Consider the following 10211-nt stretch of genomic DNA (forward strand, 5'->3'; position numbering starts at 1 on the left):
CAACTTAGGACATCACCATTTTATGAGACAATTCTCATTTGCAAATTTATTTAAGCTAATTTGAATTTGAAATGTAGCAAGAACTCAATTTGGATTCTCTAACCTCTTCAAATACTAGAACCTAGAAATTTTTATTTATTTATTGAATGTAGTTCCTTGCTAACTTCCTCCATTTTCATTCTTTCCTTTTTGGACTCCACGGAACATGCAAGACCAATTTCAAGGACTGAGACTAAGCACTTATACACATTAGCTTCCACTTGGCTGTGGTTAACAATACCTTGAGTTTCTTCATCTGCTTCAATTTCATTCTCGTTAAAATGTTCTCTAGCTGCCACTGCAGCTGTTGGCATTTCTTCAACTTCTCTTATGAGAAGTGCTGGGTCTACAATTTGAACAAGTCGTTCTGGCAATGCCATCCTAACAAAATTGTAGAGATTGAGATCATCTTTAAACATTTCATCAGTTGGTCTCTTTCCCAAAAATATCTCTAGTAGAAATACTCCAAAGCTATACATGTCCCCCTCAGTTGATACCTTGCTGCCCATGCCATACTCTACAATTTATGATATATAAGAAGATTTTGCAGTTCATGTTATAATCAGATTTGGGATTTAATGAGAGTGCAAATTCATTTGATTCGTCAAAAACCAAAAAGAATTTGAACTTCAGAAAGAAGGGTATGATAGATACTATCATTTCAAAATTTCATGTGAGAAAATGATAATTTCTACATTAGAATAGCACCATAGGGTCTCTGGTGGAACTTTTTTTTTTTTTTTTTTTTTTTGAGGATCTTGGGAGGTAATTATTTATTTATTTATTTATTTATATGAAGCACAAGAAACATGGTTAATGGTTAGGATTACGACAATGTAATCAAATTATTTTACAATTGATACGGATATGTTGCACACATTAGGTACTAGCCTTCCTAAATGCCTTTGCTAGACCCATGTTCAAATAAAATCAGGTGTCCCATAATTATTCATTACTTGATTAATGGTGGTTGACATCCAATGACAAAAAACATAAAACAAAACATTAGATCTGTTTTAAGACTAGATATACCATATCTGATATAGTTTATTGACAAGCTATCATCACAACATACAGAGTTGAGGAAATAAATGCCTAAAAAAAAAGGCATGGCCAATGGATAGTCAATAATTGATGTCTGTCAATTAATCAAATTTATGATTTATCAAAGGTATAAACCATGTCGTGAGTTTGTGTGATTTCTGTGTTGCATATTAATGCAAAGAAAAGTTTATAATCATAGTAAGATAATTTCAAAAAACAATTCAATATGTTTTGGGGAGAAGTATAATTCAATATGTTTTGAACAACTATTATTAACAAGATCTATAAGCATTTTTAAGATATTAGACACAGTTGGAAAGATAATTACCTGGAGCAACATAGCCAATAGATCCCTTTATCACAATTGTACCAGTTTGATTTTGAGAAGAATCACTAACAGTTGAGAGGAGTCTCGCTAAACTAAAATCACTTAGATGAGCAATCATGTCATTGTCAAGAAGAATATTGCTTGGCTTCAAAACACAATGAATGATTGGTTGCACAAAATGATTGTGAAGATAATCTAATGCACAAGCAACATCAATTGCAATATTTAGCCTTTGAAGAAGGCTCAAGACCCCTGATTGATCTTCCCTGTCTATCTTTGGATGAAGCCAGATATCTAGACTCCCATTTGTCATGAATTCAAAGACTAGAGCTTTAAATTGATTCCCACTGTAGTCCATGCTCAAGCAACATGTTAATATCTTGACAAGATTCCTATGTTGGATACTTCCTAGTACATTACATTCAGCCATAAAACTCTTGGAAGCACACTTTCGTTGAAGGTTAAGGACCTTTACAACAACTAATCTTTCCTCGGATTGAAGAAATCCTTTATATATAGAGCCAAAACTGCTAGTCCCAACTAAGTTACTAGGAGAAAATCCATTAGTTGCCTGATAAAGCATTTTATAAGAAACATTTGGAAGGAGGTCTATTGCTGAGCCCAAAGAAGATGAATTCCTTTTTGATATTTTCCTCCAATGAAGAAAAAGAATGAATGAAAACGGAAGGAAACATACAACGACAACAATGATTGCAATTTTAAGTTTGAATGAAATGGACTTTGTAGGTTTCATGACTTCAACTAGACATGGAGGCAATATCAGTTGTGGAACACCACCACAAAGTTTAGTATTTCCGATCACTGATATGGCACTTGCATTTTTGAAAACTCCCTCTGTTGGCACCTCATCCTCGATATCATTGTATGAGAGGTTCAATTTTTTCAAAGAAGGAAGTTTTTCTAAAACTTTTGGAATTGATCCTGACAGGTTATTTCTTGAAACATCAAGTAATTTGAGGCCTTTTAAGAAAGCCATAGATGAAGGTAAGGATCCTTCAAAGGAATTACCTTGCAAGCTAAGGTACTCCAAGCTCAAACAATTTCCTATGGAGCTAGGAATTTCCCCAGACAAATTATTCTCAGAGATATCAAGTTGGTTAATATTTTTCAGATTGCCTACTTCGAAAGGTAGTTTGCCGGTAAATGAGTTGTGAGACAAGTCAAGTAGTATTGAAAGGGAAGATAGACCAATAAGCTGCGGGGGGATGAATCCACTAAGATTATTTTGTGAAATGTCTAGGATTTGCAAATTTGGGCATTTAGCAAGACTTGGAGGTATGCTTTCTTCTAATCTGTTTTCATGTAAATTGAGTAGGAATAACTAAGTAAGATTGCCTATGAAGGTTGGTAATTCTCCTAAGAATCTATATCCATTTAAATGCAATGCTTGTATTTTCTGAAACTTCTCGAAAATAGTGGGAATTAGGCCTATGAAAAGATTATGGTCCATGCCTAAGCCAATTAAGTTGACAAGATTCCCTAATGTTACAGGAATGGTTCCAGAAATTTCATTGGCTCCAAAATATAATTCCGAAAGTTGGGTTTACAAGTTGCCTAAAGGTATAGGCAAAACACCTCCAAATTGGTCTGTACCTAAATCTAATTTACCTAGTTTACTACAATTGGTCAATGATTTTAAGAAATCCAGGCTCCTTCCTAGGTAATTGTTACTCAAGTCTAGCCACTGAAGATCTGGCAGATTTCCCAAATTAGTTGGAACTAATCCCAAAAAATTGTTTACACTTAGATCAAGCATTTGAAGCTGAGATGCATTGCATAATGAAATAGGAATTGGCCCAGAGAATTCATTAGAACCAAATAAAAGTACTTTTAGATTAGGGAGAGTGAGGCCAATTTTGGCTGGTAGTGCATCGTTGAGTTGGTTTAATGAGACTGAGATTCTTTGGAGAGATGATATATTGTAAAGGGAGGAAGGGATTGTACCTGAGATTTTATTGGCTGAAATGTGAAAAAGACTAAGCTTTTTAGATGACCAATGCGATAAGGTATATTTCCCACCAATTTGTTATATGCTAGAGAGAAAACTCTAATTGATGAAAGATTTCCAAATGATGGTGGAATTCTTCCTGTCAATTTGTTTGCACCAAGCCGAAGCAATTCAAGCATCTTCAAAGAACCTAACTCTGCTGGAATTTTCCCATTAAGTTCATTCCAATTAAAATTTATGATCCTAGCATGGGAGCAATTGGATAAGATGGATGGTACTTCACCTTCCAATGTGTTATTGTTAAGATAGAGCTCTTGCAGTTGGAACAAATGACCAACTTCATGTGGGATTCTGCCATAGAAGCTGTTGTTTTGGAGATTGATAATCCTAAGGAAGGTAAGGTTGCTCATGTAAGGTGATATGGATCCTCGTAACTTATACCCTTGTAGGTCCAAGGCCGTGACTCTTTGGTGTCATTGGCCACATGTGATTCCAAACCAGTGGCAGAAGTGCATAAAATCATTCCATGAGTTCAACATCATAAATGTGTCAGTTATTGATTCTTTGAATTTAAGCAAAGCTGAACGATCAGTCTCATTTGTTGCAGGGATGGCAGTCATGGTAGGTAAGCATAGTAGGCTTATAGAAAAGAGGAGTATAGGCCAAAATGAAAATAAATTGGTTTGGCGAAGCTTCATTTGGTTTGAGAAGCAGAAGGCTGGGAGATATTGTGGTCTCAGATGTGGAAATGGATAACCAACTTCACTTGGTTGCAATTATACATATAAGTAAAGATCAGTTGGCCTTACAATGAGAGGCAAGGGTGGGACAGAAACGGATGAGGATGTATTTACCAGCTTTCTGCTCCTCAAACTAATATTCGTGGATCAGTATCCTCTCGATTTCAGTTTAAATCAGGGCCAAGTCCATTTAAAATAAATCTATGGTGTAGAATCCGCCACCTCATTTTTAAACACAATAACTATGCTCATGACCCTTAACGGAAACAAAGTAAACAAAGCGTTAAGTTTATAGATTAAATAAATAAATAAACCAAAGGACTAGACTTAACCAAACCAAAGTAAACGATTATTTATTTATTTATTTTATTAGAAAAACGTTATATTTATAATATTAAAGGTAATGAGAGTGCAAATTCATTTCATTTGTCAAAAAAAAAAAAAAAAAAAAAAACAAAAACAGAAGAAAAAAGAAGTTGAATTTCAGGAAAACGATATGGTACATGCTATCCATAGTTATTAAATATTTAGATCTAGACAGAATGTTGATCTGGTCTTTGAGCCAGGTCATTAGGTTATTGGTTTAACCAATGGAGCAACGGTTAAATCACAGGTTAAATAAAAAGATTTTTAAAATTAAATATATACAAAAGTAGGTTTGAGAAACATAACATGAATATGTAAATTTTTTTTTAAAATGCCTAAATTAAACTCACCATTATAATTCAAAATTAAGATTTCACAAGCAATAGTGTGGGGGTCAAAATACAAACGGAGGAAAATAGTGAATATGTTCTTGACCAACACAACTAATTTTTATGAAAATTTTGGACTACAACACTCACAATATATATCTTCTCATATACTAATAAGAAAATTTCAAAAGGCTAGGGGGCCATGGCCCGTGCAGTCTAAGCATTGGTCCATCAGTGGTGATATGCATACACAAGAATGACCCAAAAGAAGAGTTCATAACAAAAGAAAAAAGCTAAAGTTATTATTAATTTTACTACAAAAATTTTACAAACTAAGTTGACAATAAATATCAACCACATAATAAATAAATTTATTAATTTTTTTAAGTTGATGAATCAATTTATAAATATATGTAATAAAATTTGTGGCATCACTAGTGCCATAACATGATAACAAACTCATCCACTAAAATTTTCAAACAAGATTTAATGCAGTTTCTTGTAGTGCAATCCAAGTAAGAATTAGTTAAGTTTGTCATTTCATATAAAATTAATATCCTGTCCAGTAACGTCAGGGGTCTAAACAACCAAATATTTTACTACAACAATTTGATACAGAAAATTTTAGTTAAACAATCAAGATCATCTGCCCAAAAGAAAAAGAAAAAGAAAAAATAGTAATGGCTAGTATATTGCAACTTAGGACATCACCATTTTATGAGACAATTGTCATGAGCAATTTTATTTAAGCTAATTCAAATTTGAAATGTTGCAGGACCTCAACTTGGATTCTCCAACCTCTTCAAATCCTAGAACCAAGAAAAGCATTTTTTATTTATTGAATTAGCTGGTCTCTAATGTATCTGCCCATGTTTTTTTTTTTTTTTTCGGAATTAGCTTAAACAATACATTAAAAAAGTTTTTTTATTTTTTTTATTGAGTTAGCTTAAATTAGCCAATCCAATGCCTTATCTGGACTCGTGTTCAAATAAAATCAGGGGTCCTATTATTATCCATTACTTGATTAATGGTGGTTGACATGCAGTAACAAAAAACAAAAAACAACACATTAGATCTGTTTTGAGACCAGCCATAGGTCGCTTCGCATTCCTCCCTGGACTAACGCCCAGAAAGACAAAGATTTCCGTCTTAACCTAAAGCCCTACTATGGGCTTGAAAGAGCTCACTAGATTGATCGCAAGCAAAAGAATCCTTCAAACTCGCATATCTGATATAGTTGATTGACAAGCTATCTTCAAAACCTACAGAGTTGAGAAAATAAAAGGCTAAAAAAAAAAGCGTGACCAATGGATAGTTAACAATTGATGTCTGTCAATTAATCAAATTTATGATTTATCAAGGCATAAATCATGTTTTGAGTTTGTGTGTTTCTGCGCCGCATGTTAATACAAGGAGAAAATTTTATATTAATAGTAAGATAATTGCAAAAAACCAATTCTCCTAATACCGTTATTAACAACTACTTAAAGGAACTCATTAACGTAACTCTTTTTTTTAGGTGTGAAATTGTTGCAAACCGATAAATTTATTTACAAGTATATTTTTATTCTTTAAAAAAAGTGTTTTACAGTTCAAAATTGAATATTTATTGGTATTCTTAAACTTATGCCCTTTTAAGTATATATGAGAATAAAGCATGCACAATATTCTATAGCAAAGAGGATTTCAATTTAATTAAGCTTAAAATGAATTTAAGTAAGGCTTCCTCAATTAAAATCTAGGAATTATTTTGATCTTATTCATGTAATTGTGATGAAATTATTAGCCATGCATGTGCTACATTTTGCGATAATTTTAACACTAATCATTAAAGGTGAAAATACACTTTTAGCCCCTACATTTTGGTCTGATTCTTATTTTAGTCTCTAAATTGATTTTGTTACTAATGTAGTCCCTAAAAAAAGAAAATCAATTCTATTTTGGTCCCTGCTGTCAACCCACTAACAGAAATGTCCTACATGGCAGACAAAGTGCATAGGTGGCATGTTGATGTGGCTAATAAAATAATAATAATAAATTTTATTTGATTTTTTAAAAATGCCACGTTAGGTCCACATAAGTTTCTAATTTAAAAAATAATAATTTATCAGTTTTAATCAAATAAAAAAGAGGAAAAAAAAATTAAAAATATGCCAATTAGATTTCAAATTGGAATTAAATTAGAGTCTAATTATATGCCATGTGTCCTATCTAATATGAATTTTTAAATTTTTGTTCAAAGTGAATTAATTCAATGTAAAAATTGGATTCCAATTAGAGTTTAATTTTGTGCCATGTGTCCCATCTAATCTAAGTTTTTTAATTTTTGTGTCAAATGAGTTAATTTAGTGTAAAAAACGAGGAGTCCAACATAAGTAAACCAAAAAAAAAAAAAAATTTTAAAAAATTTTATATTTATGAGCCTTTATTTTGTATAACTAAAAATAATTCAAGTTTATAAGTCATATATATATATGTGTGTGTGTGTGTGTGTGTGTATGTATGTATGTATGTATGTATGTATTAATAGCCAAAACTAAGAGAAAATCCAATCAAATTCTAAACTACAGTCTAATTTGCTCCATGTGTCTCATCTAATTTTTAAATTTGTATGTCAAGTGAATTATTGGAAACAAAAATTAAAAAGTCTAAATTCAATTAGATTCTAGATTAAATTTTAATTGGAGTTCAATTTTGTGCATGTGTTCCATCTAATTTTTTAATTTTTGTGGTAAGTAAATTATTGAATGCAAAAACAGAAGAGTCTAGATCTAATTAAATTCTAAATTTTATATATATATATATATATATATGTAATTGAAATTGTTTTTAAATGTATTCGTGCATATACACGGGGTTACACACTAGTGTTTAATAAATGAGAATTAGTCGTGGTCCATGACTAAGTGTAAAAGCAGTATTAATTGGTGGGGTTGTGGGGAAGGTAGATTAATAACCTAGATCTTGCATATGCTTCCTCAAATTCTTGTCTCGTTACACCTCCATGAGTCCATTTTTTTAGTCTCGCTTGCATAAGCAATTGGGACCCCATTATTGTCTTTTGGATTTATCTTATTAGGACAGTACAAACATAGTTTCCACTTAATATAATAAGTGGAAATTCTTGTTGAAAAAGAAGAACTAGATTGGTACTTCCCCATGCATAGAGTGCTTGGGGGTTTAGGGAAAAAAGGGTTCGAGTTGTGGGGTTATCAGCATGTTGTAATTATTTTTCAAAAAAAAAAACATTTTTTGAAATTTGAAAAAAATTAAAAACAACTCCTTGTTATGTAGATTCTAGAAGCAAGAGCTTGCCTTGCTTGATGGTGCCAGAGGCCCAGGTCCTAGGATTTGATGGCCTTGCTTTGTGGATTGTAAGCCACTAGTTAGACATTGGGTCGGCCCAATACTCAACATGGTTATACTTCTTGGGCTTATTTTCTGGCCCATCACTGCACACCAAAGGCCCACCTTTAAGGACTCTTATGGCCTGTTTGGAAGTTTAAAAAAGGAGGGGGAGTAGAGTAAAGGGAGGGAGAGTAATTCAATTACCTTGTTTGAAAGTTTTTTAAGGAAGGAGGGAGAGGAATTTGGAGGGGTTTCAACTACCTATAACCCCTCATTTTCAATTCTCTCAAATTGGAGAGATTTGGAAGGAGAGTAGAGTAGATAAATTATTAGCCAAATGAATTCCTCAATTTACCCTTTCTAAATTAACAAAATTACAAACTGATTATATAAATAATCTTTGTTTGTTTCCTAGGGAAATTTAACACTACAAATGACAAATCTTCAGAGTCTTAACTGACCTACCAGACTCATCTTCCCAGTGCTTTCTTACAAACCAAACACAATTTCTACTAAATTTGACACAGACACAGAGAGAGACTTACCTCTCTCTTCAAACTTTCTTCTTTGGCGCTATAAGCTTCACTGGTCTGAATGTTCCCAGTGAAGATCTTCTTGGTGTCTTCTTTAACAACGACTCCAGGCACTGAGCTTCGGGCTGGAGCTATGGGACCCGCCAGATCAGTCCCTTGGGCCTCACCATCTGTGCCATCCGAATTCTCGATCTTAACCATGGGGTAAGAGCTCAGATTCTCCGTCTTGATCTTCGTGTTGCCGGAGCCTCCACCCGCGTTGGCGGCATCGAGGCGAGCTGTGGTGAAGGTGCGAATAGAGGAGTCGTCTTCATCGGAGTCTTCGGTGTTTGCGGCTTCAGGGGCTTCCTCGTCTGAGTCTGAGTCAGCCTTGCCACTGCGGCCGGAGATGCTCTCGAGGTCGTCGTCAGAATCAATGTTTGCTTCCTCATCATCTTCTTCATCTGTCTCAAAGCCACAAGGAATTGAAGCCCAGTTTACTATGATCGAGAAATAGACTTTGAGGACTTTGGTTTGCCTCAGCCACCCTTCGTTGAACCTCCTGTGGAACTCATCGTCTCCACTTTTGTTTGACGGCCTGGAATCAGGGTCCATTAATTCCTTTAAGGAACTCACCCGGGCATTTGGATCTCACTTTATTACATGCAGTAGAGTCCTTTGGCCTTTGAATTCTTTGTTATCTATGACTATGCGAGATGGTGAAACCTTAAAAACATACACAGATAGGTACTGGGAGATGTTCAATGAGATTGACGGGGACTTTGATGATGTGGCCATCAGAATTTTCAAGGTCGGCTTACCAGCCGAGTATGGTTTAAGGAAGTCGTTAACTAAGAAACCAGTTAGTAGTGTGCGCCAACTCATGGAAAGGATTGATGAGTATAAACAAGTTGAGGAGGACCAGCAGTTAGGTAAAGGAAATGCGAAGGTGGTCTCTCAGGATAGGAGGGACTTCATGTCGGACAAATATAACAATAATCGTCCTCGGCGAGATTTCACTAGGCAGACTAGGGTTGCTATTGTGCCACATGGTGTTCCGAGAGCCAGTTCATCAGATTCTAGAGAAGATTAAGAATGAGCCATACTTTAAATGGCTTAACAAGATGAGTGGAGACCCCACTAGACGTAACCAAAATCTTCATTGTCAGTATCACCAGAAGCGAGGACACACCACCGAGAATTGTAGAAACTTGTGGTATCATTTGGAGCAATTGGTTAGAGATGAAAGGGTGAAACAATTTCTATATAGGCCCAATGGGCAAGTTGATCATACAGGCTTAGGCACTTAAGGGAACACCTTTTCAAGGCCTCCATTGGGCACCATTAATGTCATTTTTGCAGCTCCTAGAAGGACGGGTTTGTGTCTCTTCCACTTTGCATTTGAAGGTGAAGGGACTAGGTTAAAGAGTTGATTGGAAGCCAGTCCACGGCGAGGTAGTGTATAGTGGCTGCAGTTAGACATTAGGTTGAGGGTGAGTCCTCACATCAAATGAGCATGGTTTGTAGCAGTTGAAG

The 10211-nt window shown here is 34.6% G+C and overlaps 1 pseudogene; it reads right to left on the reverse strand.

The window, feature by feature from the left end:
- Positions 1–64: 64 nt before the first annotated feature.
- LOC142641710 (uncharacterized) lies at positions 65–4078 on the reverse strand (annotated as a pseudogene).
- Positions 4079–10211: the final 6133 nt, after the last annotated feature.

Source organism: Castanea sativa, chromosome 6, assembly GCF_040712315.1.
Source record: "Castanea sativa cultivar Marrone di Chiusa Pesio chromosome 6, ASM4071231v1".
NCBI lineage: Eukaryota > Viridiplantae > Streptophyta > Magnoliopsida > Fagales > Fagaceae > Castanea > Castanea sativa.